At 41.3% G+C, this 21,286-nt stretch overlaps 2 protein-coding genes across 15 annotated transcripts in view; one reads left to right on the top strand and one right to left on the bottom strand.

Annotated features, from left to right (window-relative positions):
• C5 (complement C5) overlaps window positions 1-6,480 on the bottom strand; it is a 117,125-nt gene extending 110,645 nt beyond the window's left edge. Inside the window, exon 1 of the mRNA XM_023223694.2 lies at window positions 6,432-6,480. The gene's annotated coding sequence lies outside the window, so the exon portion shown is untranslated. The remainder of the gene's footprint in view (window positions 1-6,431) is intronic.
• A 7,401-nt stretch (window positions 6,481-13,881) lies between these two features.
• CNTRL (centriolin) overlaps window positions 13,882-21,286 on the top strand; it is a 95,972-nt gene continuing 88,567 nt past the window's right edge. For all 14 annotated transcript variants that reach the window (XR_002734006.1, XR_004228448.1, XM_023223690.2 and 11 more), the window contains exons 1-2: window positions 13,882-14,012; window positions 19,272-19,452. The gene's annotated coding sequence lies outside the window, so the exon portion shown is untranslated. The remainder of the gene's footprint in view (window positions 14,013-19,271; window positions 19,453-21,286) is intronic.

The following is a 21,286-nucleotide window of genomic DNA, read 5'->3' as shown; positions in this document are numbered from 1 at the left end:
ATGTTGTTTTTTGTTCAACATAAGTTCCTTCATCTAATTCTTATACCTGTTACTCATCCAGTGGCTAGATGTGGTAGCCAGACTCCAAGATGGCTCCCAGTGGTCCTTACCTCCCTGGTATTCCCTTCCCACACTGTATCACACTGATTCATCTGACCAACAGAATACAGCAAAAGTGAAGATGTGTGACTTCTGAGGTTAGGTCATACAAGACATTGCTGTTCCTGCCTTTTTCGCTCTTGAACTGCCTGTTCTAGGGGAAGCCCCCATGTAGTGAGCACACTCAGGAAGCCTATGGAGAGGCCCACGTGGAAAGGAACTGCGGCCTCCTGCCCAGAGCCATGTGAAGTGAATCCTCCAGCCCCAGTCATGCCTTTAGGTGGCTGCAGCCCAGCTGACATCTTGATTACAACCTCATAAGAGAACCTAACCCAGAATTACCTAGCTAAGCTGTTCCTGAATTCCTGCCCATCGGAATTGGGCAGATAATTAATGTGTGTTGTTATCTTAAGTCATTAAGTTTCGGGGGAATTTATTACGTAGCAATAGTTAATTTTACACTAGATTAGCTGTTTTCCTAAAAGTATAACTTTGATGAAAGTTCCTTACATTCACTACCACCACTAATAGACCCTTGCTCCTCCGTCATCAATACTTAATAATTTGCAAGTGTACTTTAAGTTCCTGAAGAGCAGCGGCTTCAGGCGCCTACTTTGAAAGCACCACCTGCTGGTAAATGCTTCCCAAAGAAAGCTAGAATAATTAGTGCTGATTAAGTCAGTGCTTAGGTGTGACATCTTCTCATGGTAAACTCTGGCTTCACATCTTACATTAATATCTCTTCTGAGAACCAGCTTCTTTGCTTCCTTGAGATAACAGATGCTTTGCCTTCTTCTTAAGAATGCTGAAATGAGATCTTAGCACTGAAAAATCACATAAACATGCATGGAGTTCTTATGATTACTCTTTCTAGGATTACGCTTTCTTGCTTTTCCAACTTTTTTCTTTCTGCTTCAATTTTTTTTTAAAAGAAGACATGCTAAAGTCTCTGTTTTTTTACCAGAAAAAAAACCAGATATGACAAAATCTTTGAATGGGTTTTTTTCCTTCCAAAATAACTGCCAAACCTTTCAAACACTTAGTCTATTCCTCCCCGCCCCACCCAGCCTACTCTATATAATTTCATTTCCCCCTATTTATCCTGAGACCCCTAGAATGCTTTCTGGATATCTTCATAAAAGTTATATAGAAAATATGAAATAATAAATTAATAAAATAATTGCCCAGCAGCAGTCACTTGATGTTGACTGGAATGATTCAGCATTATACTTATTTTACAAAGAATCTGATAATCAGAATGTCTGCATTGCTTCATTTAAAAATCCCACAATCAGGCTGGGCACAGTGGCTCACACCTGTAATCCCAGCACTTTGGGAGGCTGAGGCAGGCAGATCACCTGAGGTCAGGAATTCGAGACCAGCCTGACCAACATGGTGAAACCCCGTCTCTACTAAAAATACAAAAATTTGCTGGGTGTTGTGGCGGGTGCCTGTAATCTCAGCTACTCAGGAGGCTGAAGCAGGAGAATCACTTGAGCCCAGGACTTGGAGGTTGCAGTGAGCAGAGATCGCACCGCTGCACTCCAGCCTGGGTGACAGAACAAGACTCTGTCTCAAAAAAATAAATAAAAAAAAAAAAAAATAAAAGCCCAGAATCACACACAAAAAAGTAGCTCTGGCCACTTACATAATTTGAATGGCCTTGTGCAAGATAAAAATGTGGCGTCTCTTATTCAAAAAAGCAGGAAAAATGCTGTTAAGGTATTAGAATATAAACATAAAGCCTTTTCCTCTAGCTTGGCCACCATGGCGAAACCCCACCTCTACAAAAAATACAAAAATTAACCGGGCATGGTGGCATGTTCCTGTAACCCGAGCTACTCCGGAGGCTGAGGCATGAGAATCGCTTGAACCCAGGAGGTGGAGGCTGCAGCGAGCCAAGATCACACCACTGCACTCCAGCCTGGGCTACAGAGCAAGACTGTCTCAAAAAAAAAAAAAAAAAAAAAAAAAAGCCTTTTCCTTTCATCTGTAGTCTCTCCCTCAACTCATCATGGTACTTTTTAAGATTTGCTATTTAACATCATTGTAAATAAAGGGAAATTAATAATTTTGATTATTGGCATGACTTTTATCATTCATCTTCATATTGTACATAGCCAGTTTAAGTTGCAAATATAAGAGCATTTCACTTGCATGTGCATTGCCAAAATTATACGATTTGTATGTCATAGCTCATACGTGTATATATATTCCATTCTTCCCAGAACAGTGGAAATTATGCACAAAACTAGCTCAACTGTTTTTATTTTACTTTTCGATATGTGTGTGTTCTACCAACACTCTCCACCTTTGCTTTCTGAGGACAAGGAAAGCCTGAAAGAAAAAGGAACTGTGAATTATCCTATCTTTCCCTTTCTTTCTATGTGATCATATTCAAGGTAAGTATAACAGTTCCCTAATACAAGGAAGTACTATGAGTAAGAAAAGATACGATAAGGCTCCTTTTTTGTTGTTGTTGTTTTTCTTTTTTCTTTCTTTCTTTCTTTCATTTTAGCATGCCTTCACCATCTTTCTGCACTCAAAACAAGTTACTGTTCCAATGGAGAATGTGGTCTCTTCAGGCTGTCAGTGCCCCGGCTTGCTCAGCCACAGCCACAGACATACTTTTCTTAATACTTTGTACTCACTTTGATTCCCACTAAACTTCTGCACCTTGTGAGCCCACTAGAATTCTGTGTTCACAGGGTATTGTGAATGCTCTGTGTGAATGAGGTGGCAAGGAATTGTGGACATAAATATTGTGTTGTCAGACCTCATTTATAAAAAACAAGCTCAAAGATAAAAGTATTAATAAATGCAGAACAACAACAACAGAGCATTAAACCAAGTATGGGGCCCTTCTGCGTGTGGGGTTTGGGGTGACTGCGTAGGTTGCATGCTCATGAAGCCAGCCTTGGAGTAGCTAAGCCAGGAGTAAATTCATATTTGACTCCAAAGACAAATCTCTTAACACTTCACATGGAATCTCTTCTCATAACACAAGGCAAGGCATTGGCAGAGTAATCAAAGAATGTCAAGAAGATGAGAAAATTTTAAGACAACTGGATAACATCAAGCTGCTTCCCTTGGCTTCCGTGATCATTAATGCTATGGTCTGAATGTTTGTGTCCTCTCGAAATTCTTATGTTGCATCTTAATCACCAAAATATTTACAGAATTTTTGGTTGACAGTCTTTCTCTTTCAGCACTTTGAATATATCATCTTTCTACTTAGTAGCCTCTGTGCTTTCTGATGAGAAATCAGCTGTTAATTTTACTGAGGATCCTTTGTACCATTATGTGTTGCTTTTCTCTTGTTATTTTCAAGATTACCTCTTCATCTTTGACACTTGACAGGTTTATTATGACGTAGTCAGGTGTGGTTCTCTTTGAGTTTATCGTACTTGGAGTTCATTGAGTTTTCTTGAGTGTATGGTTTAATGTCTCTCATCACATTTGAAAGTTTTGACCATTAGTTCTTCAAATATTTTTTTCTGTCCTTTTCTCTCTCTCCCCTCTCCTTCTGGAACTCTCTTTAGGCATATGTTGGTATGCTCTATGGTATACCAGAGGTCTCTCTTTGTGTATATGTTTGTGTTTTTGATGGTGTACCAGATGGTCTACCGGTCTGTTCATTTTTCCTAATCCTTTTTTCTTTCTGCTCCTCAGACTGGATAATCTCAATTGATCTATCTTCAAGTTCATTGATTCTTTTTTCTCCCTGCTCAAATCTGCTGTTGAGTGTCCCTATTGAATTTTTTATTTCAGTTATTGTAGTTTTCAAATACAGAATTTCTACTTGATTCTTATTTATAATTTTTGTCTTATTCTTTACATGGTAAGACGTAACTCTTACACTTCTCTTTAGTTCTTTAGATGTGGTTTCTTTTAGTTATTTGATCATACTGAAAATGTCTTACATAAAGTCCATATCTAGGAGATCAAGACTTCCTCAGGTCATTTTTATTGTATCTTTTCCTTTGTATGGGCTACACTTTCCTACATCTTTGCTTGTCTTGTAATTACAAAAGTTTTTTGTTAAAACTGGAATTTAAAAAATTTAAAATTAAATAATAGAGCAACCCGGAAAATTTGACCTGTAGGTTAGATTTGAACATTAATTTAGAAATGCTTCTATTTTTATGCTCTAGTGGCAATGTGCAAAATGTTTTTGAAAAATTGTTTGTAGCAATATCCAGAAAGGCCATAGGACTGGAATGCTTTTCCATGAAGGTAACCCTTTAACCCTATGAAATAGGATGTGATGGTCCCCATTTAACAGGATAAAAAATTAGTGATTTATTCCAGTGAAAATTATAAAAAGAGAAGGATGCAAAAATGCCTTCCAAAATCCAGTTAACTTTTAAAACTAGTGGTTATTCTGGGGAAAATTGGGAGATATTATCCCATTAATGAATCTTGAGCTATTTCTTTGTAAGAAGAATTATATCACTGCTTCTCCTGAATCTCACCAGCATTGACCTAGGGCCCCTATCTCTTCTTTTTCTGTTCTTTTAAATTTTATTTATTTACTTTGTTCTTGTTGGTCTTTTATTTTTTGGTTTTTAAAAATTATTCTACTTTTTTCCTTTTCCTACTCTATTTCTCATTTCCAATTCTTTTCTCTATAATATGTAGTTGAGTATGATTATATGTATCTGAGATTTTATGTTTTTCAAACTTAAGTGAACTTCGCTTTTTTCATTTGTAAAATAGGAGATACTGTCTATTCTGTCCACTTAATGGGGTTGTTGTAAGTTTTAAACAATACTTGTTATAGCTCCAGAAAACCGTAAACTAGCTTCTGTTGCTTCCTAGTTTATTTCTTTGAGTGTTTTTTTAACTTTCATGTTGAAACTGTTAACAAAAATACATTTCCTGATTGTTCTTATTAGAGCCCAAGATTTCAGTATTTCATCTGTGATGTAATTATTGCTGCAGATTTCCATATGTGATAGTATCAGATATTATGAATGTCATTTTATAATTTTTCAAATGTTAGCAATTTTTGTATTCTTTCATAAATTCCTCAAATAATCAACTTTAATTTTGTATTTCTATCAATTAAATTTTTAAAATTTAAATTCAAAAGCATTGGTAAAATACCAGATCTTCTAACTTTAACTTCTAAAACTGAATGTCAGTTAAATTAAATCTTAAACATATAGAGTTACACTTAATTCAAACTACAAATATGGAATAAAAAATATAAAATAGTCTAGGCACAGTGGCTCATGCCTGTAATCCCAGCTGAGGATTTGGGAGGCTAAGGCAGGTGGATCAACTGAGGTCAGAAGTTCGAGACCAGCCTGGTTGACATGATGAAACCCCATCTCTACTAAAATACAAAAATTAGCCGGGAGTGGTGGTGTGCACCTGTAGTCCCAGCTACTCGGGAGGCTGAGGCAGAAAAATCACTTGAATCCGGAAGGCAGAGGTTGCAGTGAGCCGAGATCATGCCACTGCACTCCAGCCTGGGCGACAGAGTGAGACTCCGACTCAAAAAAATAAAGGTGTACACCACCACCAAATGATATAGAAAGAATGAAAATTTAAAAATAGGAAAACTATAATCCAGGCAAGTACTGACAAAATTTAAGCTAGTAGAGAACTAACAAATTTAAGTAAACAGAACTCACAACTTTAAGTGGGCAAAGAGAAATATTTAATGTGGAGAATAATTATAATTTACTAAAAAGTCATAGCAACAGTCATAGCCTTCATGCACTTAAGAACATAACGTTGGGCCAGTCGTGGTGGCTCACGCCTGTAATCCCAGCACTATGGGAGGCTGAGGTGGGCGGATCACCTGAGGTCAGGAGTTTGAGATCAGCCTGGTCAACATGGTGAAATCCCATCTTTATTAAAAATCCAAAAAAAAAAAAAAATTAGCTGGGCATGGTGGCGCGTGCCTGTAATCCCAACTACTCAGGAGGCCGAGGCAGGAGAATCACTTAAACCCGGGAGGCGGAGGATACAATGAGCCCAGATTGTGCCACTGCACTCCAGCCTAGGGTTACAGAACAAGACTCTGTCTCAAAAAAAAGAAAAAAAAAAAAAAGACAAAACCACATGATCATCTCATTTGACACAGAGAAAGCATTTGACAAAGTTCAACATCCTTTTTAAATAAACAGTCTCAACAGTTTGGGCATAAAATAAAAATTCCTGGTTGGGCATGATGGCTCATGCCTGCAATCTCAATTCTTTGAGAGGCTGAGATGGAAGGATTACTAGAGTCCAGAAGTTTGAGACCAGTCTGGGCAATGCTGCAAGACTCCATCTCAAAAAAAATTATTTTTAAATTAGCCAGGCATGGTAGCACATACCTGTAGTCCCAGCTACTCAGGAGGTTGAGGCAGGAGAATCGCTTGAGCTCAGGAGGTCAGGGCTGCAGTGAGCCAAGATTGCACCATTGCATTTCAGCCTGGGTGACAGAGTAAAACCCCATCTTAAGAAAAAAAAAAAAGGGCAGGGCACGGTGGCTCACGCCTGTAATCCCAGCACTTTGTGGGGCCAAGGTGGGCAGATCACGAGGTCAAGAGATTGAGACGATCCTGGCGAACATGGTGAAATCCCATCTCTATTAAAAATACAAAAAAAAAATTAGCTGGGTGTGGTGGCACATGCCCATAGTCCCAGCTACTCAGGAGGCTAAGGCAGGAGAATCGCTTGAACCCAGGAGATGGAGGTTGCAGTGAGCCGAGATCGCGCCACTGCATTCTAGCTTGGTGACAGAATGAGACTCCGTCTGAAAAAAGAAAAAAAAAAAAAAAAGAAAATTCCTAAACATACAAAACACACGATATGGTTTGGCACTGTGTCCCTACCCAAATCTCATGTGGAACTGTAATCCCCATGTGTCAGGGAAGGTACCTGGTGGGAGGTGGTTGGATCATGGGGGCATTTTCCCTCATTTCATTCTCACGATAGTCAGTAAGTTCTCATGAGAGCTAATGGTTTAATAGTGTGGCACTTCCCCTCTCCTCCTGCTGCTTCAAAAGACATGCCTTGCTTCCTGTTTGCCTTCCGCCATAATTGTAAGTTTCCTGAGTCCTCCCCAGCCATGTGAAACTGAGTCAATTAAATCTCTCTTCTTTATAAATTACTCAGTTTCAGGTAGTTCTTTATAGCAGTGTGAAAATGGACTAATACAACATAATAAAGGCCGTTTGTGAGAAACCTGCAGCTCACATTATCATCAGTGGAAAAAAACCTCAAAACTTTTCCACTAAGATCTGATACAATGCAAGGATCCCAAACTTACCACTTCTAATCAACATAGATCGGAAGAACTAGCAAGTGCAATTAGATAAGAAAAAGAAATAAAAGACATCAAAAATCAGAAAGGAAGAGGTAAAATTATTTCTATTTGCAGATGACATAGTTCTATATGTAGAAAACCCCAAAGATTCCACAAAAAATCTATTAGAAACTAGTAAATGAATTCAGTAAAGTTGCAGAGTACAAAACTAACATACAAAAATCAGTAGTGTTTCTATACACAAACAACAAATGAGCTAAAAAGAAATCAAGAAGGCAATCTCCTTTACAATAGCTATTAAAAAAACACCTAGGAATAACTTTAAGCCTGGATGTAAAAGACTGCTACAAGGAAAACTACAAAACACTGACAACAGAAATTGAAGAGGATACAAACAAAGGAAAGACATCTCACTTTTCATGGATCAGAAGAATCAATATTATTAAAATGACCACGCTACCCAAAACAATCTACAGATTCAATGCGATCTCTATCAAAATACCAATGATATTCTTCACAGAAATAGGAAAAAAAAACTCCAAATTTTTATGGAACCACAAAGGAACCCAAATGGCCAAAGCAATCCTGAACAAAAAGAAGAAAGTTAGAGGAGTTAGAGGCATCACACTAACAGTCTTCAAAATATACTACAAAGCTGTAGTAACCAAAATAGCATGATACTGTTATAAAAACAGATAGATAGATGAATGAAACAGCATAGAGGACTCAGAAATTAATTCATGGATCTACAGCCAACTGGTTTTTCTTTTTCTTTTTTTTTTAGACATCTCACTCTGTCACCAGGGTGGAATGCAAAGGTGCTCCATCTTGGCTCACTGCAAACTCTGCCTCCGGGGTTCACGCCATTCTCCTGCCTCAGCCTCCTGAGTAGCTGGGACTACAGGTGCCCGCCACCACGCCTGGCTAATGTCTTGTATTTTTAGTAGAGACGGGGTTTCACAGTGTTAGCCAGGATGGTCTCCATCTCCTGACCTCATGATCAGCCCGCCTTGGCCTCCCAAAGTATTGGGATTACAGGTATGAACCACTGTGCCCAGCCACAACTGGTTTCTTGACAAAGATGTCAATAACACTCCCTAGGGAAAAAATAGTCTCTTCAATAAATGGTCCTGGGAAAACTGGATATCCATATACAGAAGAATGAAACTAGATCCCTACAACTCCCCCTATATAAAAACCTTATATGTGAGTTTATATATAAAATCAAAATGGATCAAAGACCTAACTGTAAGACAGAAACTATGAACCTACTAGAAGGTAGGGGAAATGGTTCAGGACACTGGTCTAGGAAAAGATTTTATAAATAAGACCTCAAAAACACAGGCACCAAAAGCAAAAATAAACAAATGGGATTATATCAAACTAAAAAGCTTCTGCACAACAAAGGAAGCAATCAACAGAGTGAAGAAACAACCCAGAGAATGGGAGAAAATATTTGCAAACTATTCATATGGCAGGGAATTAATAGCTGGAATACACAAGGAACTCAAACATCTCAACAAGAAAACCCTATAAAAATGGACAAATAATCTGAATAGACACTTCTCAAAAAGAAGCCATACAAATGACCAACAAATATATGAAAAATGCTCACCATCACCAATCATCAGGGAAATGCAAATCTGCAAATCAAAACCACTATGAGGTATAATCTCACCCCAGTTAGGATGGCTATTATCAAGACAGCAAAAAACAAATGCTGCGGAGGATGTAGAGAAAAAGGAACTCTTTTTTTTTTCTCTCTCTCTCTCTCTCTCTGTCTGTTGCCCAGGTGGCAGTGCAGTGGCATGATGATAGCTCACTGCAGCCTCAATCTCCCAGGCTCAAGCCATCCTCCCACTCAGCCTCCCAAGTAGCTGGGACTATAGACAAGTGCCATCACATCCAGCTAATGGTTTTGATTTTTAGCAGAGATGAGGTCTCACTATCTTCCCCAGACTAGTATTGAACTCCTGAGCTGAAGAGATCCTCCCACCTCAGCCTCCCAAAGTGCTGGGATTACAGGTGTGAGCCACCATGCCTGGCCAGAAAAAGGGATTCATACACTGTTGGTGGAATGTAAACTAATATACCCACAATGGAGAACAGTATGGAAGTTCCTCAAAAAACTACAAATAGAACTACCATATGATCCAGCAATTCTGCTACTGGGCGTTTATCCAAATGAAATCAGTATATCAAAGACACATCTGCATGCCCATGTTTATTGCAGCACTATTCATAATGGCCAAGACATGGAATCAACCTAGGTGTCTAACAGATGAATGGATAAAGAAAATGTGGGCCAGATGTAGTGGCTCACACCTGTAACCCTAGCATTTTGGGAGGCCAAGGCAGGCAGATCACCTGAGGTTGGGAGTTCAAGACCAGCCTGACCAACATGGAGAAACCCCATCTCTACTAAAAATACAAAATTAGCCAGGCACGGTGGTGGGCACCTATGGTCCCAGCTATTCAGGAGGCCAAGGCAGGAAAATCACTTAAACCCAGGAGGCAGAGGTTGTGGTGAGCTGAGATCATGCCATTGCACTCCAGCCTGGGCAACAAGAGCGAAACTCTGTCTCAAAAAAAAAAAAAAAAAGGAAAAAGAAAATGTGATATATCTATATTCTGTGTGTGTATACATATGTGTGTGCGTATTCATATCTATATTCGCACACACAATGGAATACTATTTAGCCATAAAAAAGAATGAAATACCATAATTCACAGCAACATGGATGGAAATGGAGGACAGTATATTATGTGAATAAGCCAGAAACAGTAAGTTAAATGCTACATGTTCTCAGTCATATGTTGAAGCTAAAAATTGTTGATCTCATAGAAGTAAACAGTAGAACACAGGATACTAAAGGTTAGGAAGGGTAGCAGGGGGAAGGGAAGGAAAGAAAGATATCTTAAAGGATACAAAATTATAGCTAGATGGGAGCAATAAGTTCCAGTGTTCTATACTACTATAGGATGAAGATAGTTAACAATAATATATAGCTTCCAATAGCTAGAAGGAGGGTATGAAATGCTCCTAACATAAATATATGATAAATGTTGGGGATGATGGATATGCTAATTACTTCAACCACTATACATTTGTATGTATTAAAACATCACTATGTATCCCATAAATATGTACAGTTACTATATGTCATTTAAAAATAAAAATTAAGGTTGGGTATGGTGGCTCACACCTATAATCCTAGCACTTTGGGGGGCCAAGGCAGGCTGATCACTTGAGGCCAGGAGTTCAAGACCAGCCTGACCAACATAGTGAAACACTGTCTCTACTAAAAACACACACACAAAAAAAAAAAAAAAAAAAAAAGCTGGGTGTGGTGTCACACACGTGTAATCACAGCTATCAGGGAGGCTAAGGCACAAAAATTGTTTGAACCCTGGAGGTGGAGGTTGCAGTGAGCCATGATCGTGCCACGGCACTCCAGCCTGGGCAACAAAGTGAGACTGTGTCTCAAAAAACAAAAACAAAAAACAAAAAACACCAACAAAAATAAATAAATAAAAATTAAAAAAAAAAATCAGGCTGGGCATGCTGGCTCATGCCTGTAATTCCAGCACTTTTGGAGGTTGAGGTGGGAGGACTACTTGAGCCCAGGAGTTTAAGACCAGCTTAGGAAACACAGCAAGACCCCATCTTTACAAAAAGTTTACAAATGAGCTAGGTGTGGTGGTGCACACCTATAGTCTGAGCTATTTAGGAGGCTGAGGAGGATCGCTTGAGCCCGAGAGTCAAGGCTACAGTGAGTTATGATTGTGTCACTGCACTGAAAGCTGGGTGACAGAGTGAAACCTTGTCTCAAAAAACAAAACAACAAAATCACACTGGCCAGTCACAGAAAGAAATGGCAATAATGAAAGCTGCCATCCCTGCCTGACAAACTAGTCTGATTCTTCTCTAAGACAAATTCGCAAAATGACTAAACTGGGTTGCAAAAAGCTGAGGGAAGTTTAAACAGAATAGTTTTGCTATCATTCGGGAAAAAAGAACTGAGTAAAAGCTAGGTCACCCTGACGTGGCTAATATTTGTATTGTAAATGCAATTCAGAGTACATTCTTCCTATTATCAGATAAAGAAAAAATAGTGTGGAATGCAAGAGTTGTCTGAACTACTTTTGTATTCTCACTTCTGCTTTGGAGAAGGAAGTTCTTTCAGCATGCTAAGAGAGACAGTTAATATTCAAATTAACTGGAGAAAGGTCTCTCCTTTGAAGTCTCTACCTTCTTTAGAGACGATGCTAGACACCAGCAGAGGTCTGTATGAGGAGGAAAACCCGACAACATGGGACCGAAGAGTGCCCATCCGCGGCTAATTGGGAGATTACCCAAGAGAAAAGTGTTTTGCGCCACCCTCTGGCCTTTTTGTGTATATCTGATGGCTACTAATTGATACTAACATGATTGATAATGAACTACACCAGCACACCACGGCTTGATAATGGATCCCACGTGAATACCATTACACACTTTGAGGGACACAGCAATGAGGTTACACAATAAATCTAAGTCTTGGATACAAGAAATAGAAACGATGGGTGTCAAAACATATGCCAAATAGAACTGAAACTCGGCAATGTACACATTCCGAACTAATAAATATCCCCTGAACTTCTATTAAAAATGAATATCGTCTCAGCAGGGCGCGGTGGTTCACCCCTGTAATCCCAGCACTTTGGGAGGCCGAGGCGGGCGGATCACGTGAGGTCAGGAGATCGAGACCAGCCTGACCAACATGGTGAAACCCCGTCTGTAATAAAATACAAAAATTAGCTGGCCGTGGTGGTGCGTGCCTGTAATCCCAACTACTCGGGAGGCTGAGGCAGGAGAATCGCTTGAACCCGGGAGGTGGAGGTCGCATTGAGCCGAGATTCTGCCACGGCAGTCTGGGTGACTGAGCCAGACTCTGTCTCAAAAAAGAAAAGAAAGAAAGAAAGAAAGAAATGCATGTAATCTTTTAATTTTAAATGGAGCTTTTCAAAAATTCTGGGTTTTAACTCCAAGGGCTTCCTTCTGTGTTGTGTAACTAGTTGGGGAGAGGACAGCACCATTCACTTAAATGTCAGTGGGAATCACGTTTAAGTAAAAGGAAAAGGAAATCAGTATATCAAAGACACGTCTGCATCCCCATGTTTATTGCAGTTTATTCCTTCTTGTACGTCTCCTGAATTTCCTATAGAGGTGAAGCTATCTCTGTCTTAAGGAAAAATGAAGTGCCCAATACTGCTTATAATAAGGTTAATTTTCCAGATTTAGCTTCTCCACCCGATTTTCGCACGAGCCATACTGAACTACTTCATGTTTCCATACTCATGTTTTGCTCCAGCTACACTGAATTACTTAACATCCAGCACACTGCCAAGCTCTTTTCTCCCGCTTCTGCGGTTTGCACAAGTTGTTTCCTTTGCCAAGCAAATTCTTCCCCACCTCCCTACCCCTTGCCTAAACTCTTCTTTCGGGCGTAGAAAGAAATATCGCTTCTGGGTAACCTTTGTCTAATAATGAAATACCTAAGACACATTGAGAATCTACTATGGGGTCCCTCACTGTTCTAAGTTCATCCACAGAGATTCACTTTTATAATTATCAGGAAAACTGGGCTTTTTTTTTTTTTTTTTTTTTTTTTGATTTTTGAGATGGAGTCTCGCTCTGTCGCCCATGCTGGAGTGCAGTGGTGCGATCTTGGATCACTGCAACCTCCGCCTCCCGGGTTCAAGCGATCCTCCTGCCTCAGCCTCTCAAGTAGCTGGGATGACAAGCGTGCGCCACCACGCCCGGGTAATTTTTGTATTTTTACTAGGGACGGAGTTTCATCTTGTTAGCCAGGCTGGTCTTGAATTCCTGACCCCAAGTGATCCTCCCACCGTGGTCTCCCAAAGAGCTGGGATTACAGGTATGAGCCACTGCGCCCGGCCTGGATTCACTTTTATAGTTATCAGGAAAACTGTAGGAAGTGTTAATAGGTAAAAGGGCCCCATTTCATAGGTAAGGAAACTGAGGCACAGAGAGAGAGGGAGTTTCTAAAATAGTGTTATACAGGTGGACTATAAACTCTGTAGTAAAGAAATGAAGACAGGAAGGAATGATGGCGAGAAAATGGTAAGAAAAAGGCGTCAGAAGTGGGGGAGGCCGGAGATGCGCTGCGCCGGTCGGCGTTCAGGTCGTCCTCGGACCCAGGCCCCGAGAATCGTGTCCGTGTTTCAGAGGGTGGCGGCTGCAGCTTTGTCTCAGCGAAGGCCACTGCACTGCGGCGACTGCCGCAGAAAACCTCGGCTTTCCCTGACTCTGCACCCGTAACTTCACCTGCAAGGCAAAGCCGAAGGCGAAGGCAGCAAATCCCGCCGGTCCGGCGCGGCAGGAAGCCTGGCGCCCAAGACTCCCCAGCACCCTAGAACGCTGGCTGCACAGGCGGCGGGAAACGCCTCCGCGTCCCTCCCAAAAGCCCCGGAGAGGGAGAAGGGCGTGGCTGAGGCAGGCCCCGCCCACACGCGCGGTGCCCCTCGGCAACCGGCACAACACAACAAAATGGCCGCCGCGCCGCTGCGCGCCTGAGGAAAGAGCCCCAACATCTTCCGCTCCGCCTCAGCCTGCGGGACTGCTCGGCTCGGCTCCTAGGCGGTGAGCGTCGGACCTGGTCGAGCCCGTTCTCCGGCGTCCAACCCGAGTGGTGGGGGCCGGCGGCAAAGGCTGGAAGGCCGGAACCGGGCGTGGGGTGGGCCGGCTTGGGATGGATTCGGGGCGGGGGCGCGTGTCTGGGAATTGGGATTGGACGGGAAAGAGGGGAGGGCCCGGAACGGGCGTGGGGCGGTGGATGAAGGAGGGAGGTTTGGATGGGAAGAGGTGGGGACGGCGGGGGAGATTGGGGATGAAGAACCAGAGCGTGGGGAGTTGTGGAAGTTAGGGTGCGGCGCCCAGAAGGTCGTGCGTCCTGCTACCTGAGCTGAGGGGAGAGCTGGGATGTGCCAGCTGTCTGTGGGGAGTGAGCGGGAGAAAGGACAGTTTGGGCGTCCTAACGGGTTGTCACGGTATCGGACGGACTACAGTGCGTGGAGAAAGATGACAGGATGTGGGGACGAAATGCTAAAAGGAGGGGAAGAGCAAACACTTCCGTTATATTCGTTAAGGGACTAGTGAATTTTGAAGCCAGGCAAACTTGGGCTCAAACCTCAATTCTGCCACCTTGTGTAACCTAACCGGGTCTGTGATCCTTGGCATGTGTCTGAGCCTTCCTGATCATGTTTCCTCATTGTCCAAATAATTGTGAATCACGTTTGGGTGTTCACTGTTTGTCAGATCCAGTTTTAAGCACTTTGCACGTATTAACCTCATTTAGAATTTAAAATAACTTGTATGAAGTTATCATCCCCACTTAAAAAGTGATAGCACTGAGGACTAGAAAGGTTAAGTAATTTGCCTAAGGTCACACAGTAAGTGGAAAATCAGAATGTGAACTCAGGCTGTTTCGTTCCAGAATCCAGGCTTTTAATTGTTCAGATATATTGCCACTTGTAAATGAGGTTAGTAATTCTGATCCTATACAGCTAAATCTTTGAGGATTTAAATTTGGTATTGTCTAGAGTGTTTAATACAGTCCTTCAGTCAACAAATATTTATTGTCTATAGAACAACAGACAAGACCTCTGCTCTCTTGTAGCTTATAGCCTAGAAGGAGAAACAGGCAACAATCAAGTAGTTTCACAAATAACTTATAAAATGCTGCGTGGTGCAGAGATCATGGGTAATTGGGAGACAAAATCTTATACATCTTGAGCTTAGATCCTAGCATGGTTCTTCCTACATAAAAGTTGCTCAATAAAATTGAATAATTAATGGAAAGAGATGGGAAGCTTGAGTTTTAGGGTATCTGAGCAGAAGAGAGAAGGGAGAAGGGGATTCAGGCTTTTTATCTGAGCAGAAGAGAGATGGGAGAGGGGGATTCAGGCTTTTAATAGGTGGAAAAGGACACGGGGGCCAGAGTATTAGGACGGAAGGGCAAATAGGCAGGCAGTTGGGTTGCGATGAAGAGGAATGGGTGGAGGTTTGAGTATTTTGTTTAGGGAGGGGAGTAATTGGGAGGTCAGCATATTGGAACGCATTAGGATGTCAGAGTATTTTCTGGGATGAAGAGAGATGAGCAGCTTGGGAAGTCTGGATGGATAGAGAAAGGTTGAGTCTGGGCACAGGAAAGAACCATAGAGAAGTGGGGGAGACTATTACTGTGTTAGGGAACTGGGATAGAATTTGTGGGAAAATTGGCAGTCAGAATGGGATAAAGAAGAGTGGGAGGCAGAGGTGGACAGCACAGAATGGGGGAATTGGCTTTGGAAAGAAAAACGGTTGGAGACTTTGCAGAGGAATAGGAATCAGGATATTTGAAAGGAGGAGAAGGTTAAGGAAGGAAAGTATTTCAGTAGGTCAGAGGGTATGGGATGAAGTAGACTTGGAGGGAAAGTACTGAAATCCAATTAAAGGGCTAAGGAGAGGGATATGGGGGTTAAGAAATGGGGATGGGTATTTGCATATTAGGGAGTCTGTAGAGAGGCAGAAGGAGGTCTGCCTTATTTGGAGATCAGAGAAGATGGGAAGTTAGGAAAGTTAGGAAAGCCTGGATGGAGGTGGAGTTTGCAGTCTCTACTAAGCTGTGATGGACTGAATTGTTAGATCAGAGCAAGTATCTGGGTTTATAGGTGGCAGGATGGGTAATGTTTTGTTGCCTGGACATAGGATTCTGATTATCATGTCATTCCAATGGCTTTCTCTTGCTCTGCAGACAACCTTTAAAATACAACTGTAGCTCTGAACTTTATTTGCTTTTTTTTTTTTTTTCTTTATCCTGCTCCTTCACTCGCCCTAGCCTACCTCTCAGCTGTCTTCATTTTTTCCATTGCTTGCTTGGTTTTTGTTCATGTGATTGCAGACAACATCCTAGGATCAAACTACATCCTCATCTCTCCCTTAAAATTATAATTCAGCATTTACCACCTCCAGGCAGTAGCCTATGAAATAATGCCAGCCATTCTCAAACACTGTAAACCCATAAGCCCACTTCACTGAGTTAGCTATTCTCTGAGACCGATTACATATATCTTGTTTCAATGTTAAAGCTTTACAGAAGTTGTGGCAAGCGAGGGTTTAAGTCTATGAATGAGTAAGCCTGACTTTTACTAATCAGGAGAGGTAATAAAGGACCTCATGATAGTCTGGTGAGACCTAAGGGGTCTTGGTCATTAGGGTGTAAAAACTACAGGCTGGGCACAGTGGCTCACACCTGTAATCCCAGCACTTTGAGAGGCTGAGGCGGAAAGATCACTTGAGCCCAGGAATTTGAGACCAACCTGGGAACTATAGTGAGACCCTATCTCTACAAAAAATAAAAAATTAGCTGAACATGGTCGTATGCTGCTGTAGTCCCAGCTACTCAGGAGGCTGAGGTAGGAGGATCACTTGCCCAGGAGGGCAAGGTTGCCGTGAGCCATGAGCATGCCCCTATACTCCAGCCCAGGCGACAGAGAAAGACCTTGCCTAAGGGGGAAAAAATAAACCCAACTACATATTATATATACTATAATAAATGTCGTCTATAATCCATTTAATTAGGAATAAGATTTTACCTAAGCACATGCCTCTTAGCTTTTCTCAAATTTTAGAGTATTCTTATTTAGAAGGAGAATGCCAGTGCAGTTTAGCAACATCAATAGTATTACTGAGGACTGAGTGTGGTGGCTGTAATCCCAGAACTTTGGGAGGCCGAGGTGGGTGGATCATCTGAGGTCGGGAGTTTGAGACCAGCCTGGCCAACATGGCGAAACCTCATCTCTACTAAAAATAAAAACATTAGCCAGGCGTGGTGCCATGCGGCTGTAATCCCAGTTACTTGGTAGGTTGAGGTGGGAGAATCACTTGAACCTGGGAGGCAGAGGTTACAGTGATCCGAGATCACACCACTGCACTCCAGCCTGGGCAACCGAGTGAGACTGTCTCAAAAAAAGAAAAAAAATAGTATTACTGAGACTACAGGTTAAACAAACTCAATTTCTCTCACTATACGCTCACAACATGATCCTGTAGGATTTTCCCCCACACATTAAGCAAGCAGTCAGTTCTGCAGTGGTGGGCACCACAGGACTGTCCTCTAGTTCAGTTCAATTCTGACACTGTCTACCTGGAGACAGTGTCACATCCCTCAGGTTGAAGGCTGGCTTACAAGACTGCCCCCAAGTTTTGATGCCAACGGTAGGCCTCAGTTTTACCTGTGCTTCTGACTGACCACCTATAAATCAGAGTTCCCACAACTCCCTCCTTGGATTTGATTAATTTGCTAGAGCAGTTCACAGAACTCAGGGAGCACTTACTTACATTTATTGGTTTGCTATAAAAGGTATTACAAAGGATATAGATGAAAAGATGCGTAGTGTAAGGCAGGTGGAAAGGGGCGTACAGCTTCCACGCCCTCTCTGGGTGGATTCCCCTCCAGGATGCCCTCCGTGTCCAGCTATCTGGATGCTCCCCAAACCCAGTCTTTTAAATTTTTACGGAGGCTTCATTATGTAGGCCTGATTGATTACATCACTGGCCATTGGTGATCAACTCAACCTTTAGCCCCTCTCCCCTCCCTCTTTCTAGTGACCAGCCACGATCCTGAAGCTGCCTAGAGGTGGTTAGCCATCGGTCAACTCATTAGCATACAAAAACACACTTATGACAGCAAAAGGGACTTAAGACTAAATATGTATTTCATAATATTAAAATTACTAAAAGACTTTTTTCCATGGCAAAATTGTGTTATAAGGCACAGAAATTGTTTACCACTCTTGAAATTTGGACCAAAAGCCTTGTGGAAATGGCATAAATAGTAGTTAATGTGACTTGGGGGAGTTTTTCTGATCCATATATATAGTTTAATATAAGAAAATGAAGCAAAAAGTACAGATACATTTAAGTTCACAGTTTAAAGAACAGGTTGAAGGCCAGGTGTGGTAGGTCACGTCTGTAATCCTAACACTTTGGGAGGCAGAGGTGGGACGATTGCTTGAGCTCAGGAGTTCGAGATCAGCCTGGACAACATAGTGAAACCCTGTCTCCAAAAAAATTAAAATAAAGTACAGATTGATTATCTTTTATCCAAAATGCTTGCTACCAAAATTGTCTTGGATTTTGGATTTTTTCAGATTTTGGAATATTTGCATTATACTTATTTATATTTTTTATATTTATATTTAAATATTTCAGATTTTCAGATTTGGAGTGCTTAACCTGTAGTGAATGAGGCTATTGGCATGGGACATTTGGCTATATTGTAATGTATGTGAAATAATAATTAACTTTTTAAAAACAAAAAATGTGACAGGTTTTTATTCCCTTCAGACTACTCACCTTGAGAGACCAGATCATGATATCAGAGATCCTTTCTTTGTATAAAATTTTCTGGGTTACCTTCAGGATTTTTTTTGTTTTTTTTTTTTGAGACGGAATCTCGCTCTGTTGCCCAGGCTGGAGTGCAGTGACATGATCTTGGCTCACTGCAACCTCCACCTCCCCAGTTCAAGTGATTTTTGTGCCTCAGCCTCCCAAGTAGCTGGGATTACAGGCACCTGCCGCCTATGGCATCATGCTAGGCCATAGGGAACAAAGCAAACATAATCTAGACTCCAGGAAACTCAGATAGCTATATGACATGGTCGTTAAAAACATGGGTTTTGAATTAGATCAGGTTTCAAGTTTTAGCCAAACCAATTAGTTAAGGAACTTTGGACAAATTATTTAAGATCTTCATCTGTAAAATGGGAAATAACACTTATAGAGTTGTTGTATTCAATTCTTTCAATGTGATGATACACATAGCTTATCACAACATATGTTTGTCTGTTTGTTTTTTAGAGACAAAGACTCCCTATGCTACCCAGGCTGGAGTGCAGTGGCCAGTCAACAAGGTTGATCATAGCACATTGTAGCCTGGAGCTCCTGGGATCAAGTGATCCTCCTGCCTCATCCTCTGGAGCAACTGGGACTGCAAGTATACACACTGTGCCTGACGAAATATCACAATATTTGGTACATGGTAAGCCCTCAGTAAATGTTAGCCACTAGTATGATATTCTTTAGAATTAACTTCAATCATCATCTTTTCATTAAATTTTTGGAAGTAGACAAACTTTAAATGGAGTCAAGTTTACTGAGTAAGGTTAGCGATCAAACTGGGAAAATAAAAACAAAATGTACCTGAAGTGATGGGCCCGATTTTCTTGTGAGACTTACAAATTAATTTGAAAGCAGAATCCAAAGAGGAATGCCAAAAATTGAATATATTAATATATTATATTAGTGTAATCTCTCCTTTATATACTGTATATAAGTTCTGTAGGGGAGGAAAGGGAGTGATACCTTTCTGTCTCATTATAAAGATGGTCATGGCCCACACCCCAGTAACAAAGATAGGTTAACAAGAGAAAAGCATAGCAAATTTATTTGATCAAAGCTTTATGTGTCATGGGAACCTTCAAAATGAAGACCCAAAAATGCAGAAAAAATTATCCATTTTTATGCTTAGGATCAATGAAGTATGGACAGCTGTATAGAAATAGGATTGGACAAAATGGGTATGGTCTAACGCTAATAGACTGAGTCAGGAAATTCAGCAAGGCCTGCCTCTCCAGATTTCTCTTGACCTCTCTGTGCAGCATTCCTTCCTCCTGGGTATTGGGTAGGACCCCTGTGGAATGAAGGTCTTAATTTCTTCATGGCCAGCTGTTACACAGAAAGCTGGGAGTTTGCGGGAAGTTTCTGTATAATCACAGCTTATATATACCCATAGGCTTGTGAAGGTATATTATCTTTTAATAGAAATTTGAAAAACTCAAAATGTTTTTCCTGCTGCCGTACCACACAGTACAATACTTCTGACACCAGGTGTGTAAGGGTTGTTGCCCCATACATCAGAACTTCTTCAGTGGACACCAGCTGAGTGTCCTCTTACTCAGTTCAATTCTGACACTGTTTGCCTGGAGATAGCATCAGATCCCACAGGTTAAGGACTCAGTCCCACAAGAGTGCCACTAACTTCAGATGCCCATTACAAGTAGTAGATTGCCACCTATACTTCTGACCACCGAGCTATAAACTGGGACTCCCACTACCCTCTCCTTGGGTTCAATTAATTTGCTTGAGTGGCTCACAGAACTTACATTTTCCCATTTATTATAAAGGATATTACAAAATATACAAACAGCCAGAGGAAGAGTTGCATAGGACAAGGTATGTGGAAAGGGGTATGAAGTTTCATGCTCTCGCCAGCATGCCATCCTCCAGACACCTCCACATGTTCAGCTATCTGGAAGTTCTCTGGAGCCTGTCCTTTTGGGGTTTTATGGAGGCTTACTTATGTCGGCATGATTGCTCATATCATTGGCTACTGGTTTTCAAATCAATTTTAGCTGCTCTCCCCTCCTTAAAGGTTGTGGGGTTGGGCTCAAAGTCCCAACTTTCTAAATGTGCCTTAGTCTTTCTGGTGACTGGCCCCCATCCCAAAGCTATCTAGGTGTCACCAGTCATCTTACTAGTATACGAAAGACACTCTTGTCACTGTGGAGATCCCAAAGGTTTTAAGAGCTATGTGATAGGAAACAGGAGGAGCATCAAATATACAGGTTAAAAGAGAAATTATCAACAAATTAAATTTAACAGTTTAATTGAACAAAGAATAGTTCACAAATTGGGCAGTCCTCAGAACCAGAAGAAATTCAGAGAGGTCTGTTCTGCAATGTAGGCAGGCAGCATTTATGGATAGAAAAGGGAAGTGAGATACAGAAACAGCTTGATTGGTTACAGCTCTGTGTTTACCTTATTTGAACGTGGTACGATCACTTGACTGCCTGTGATTGACTGAAGCTCAGCTG

The sequence above is a fragment of the Piliocolobus tephrosceles genome, chromosome 14 (assembly GCF_002776525.5).
Source record: "Piliocolobus tephrosceles isolate RC106 chromosome 14, ASM277652v3, whole genome shotgun sequence".
Classification (NCBI taxonomy): Eukaryota; Metazoa; Chordata; class Mammalia; order Primates; family Cercopithecidae; genus Piliocolobus; species Piliocolobus tephrosceles.
The sequence above is the reverse complement of the archived record's forward strand: the minus strand, read 5'-3'. Positions and strand labels throughout refer to the sequence as shown.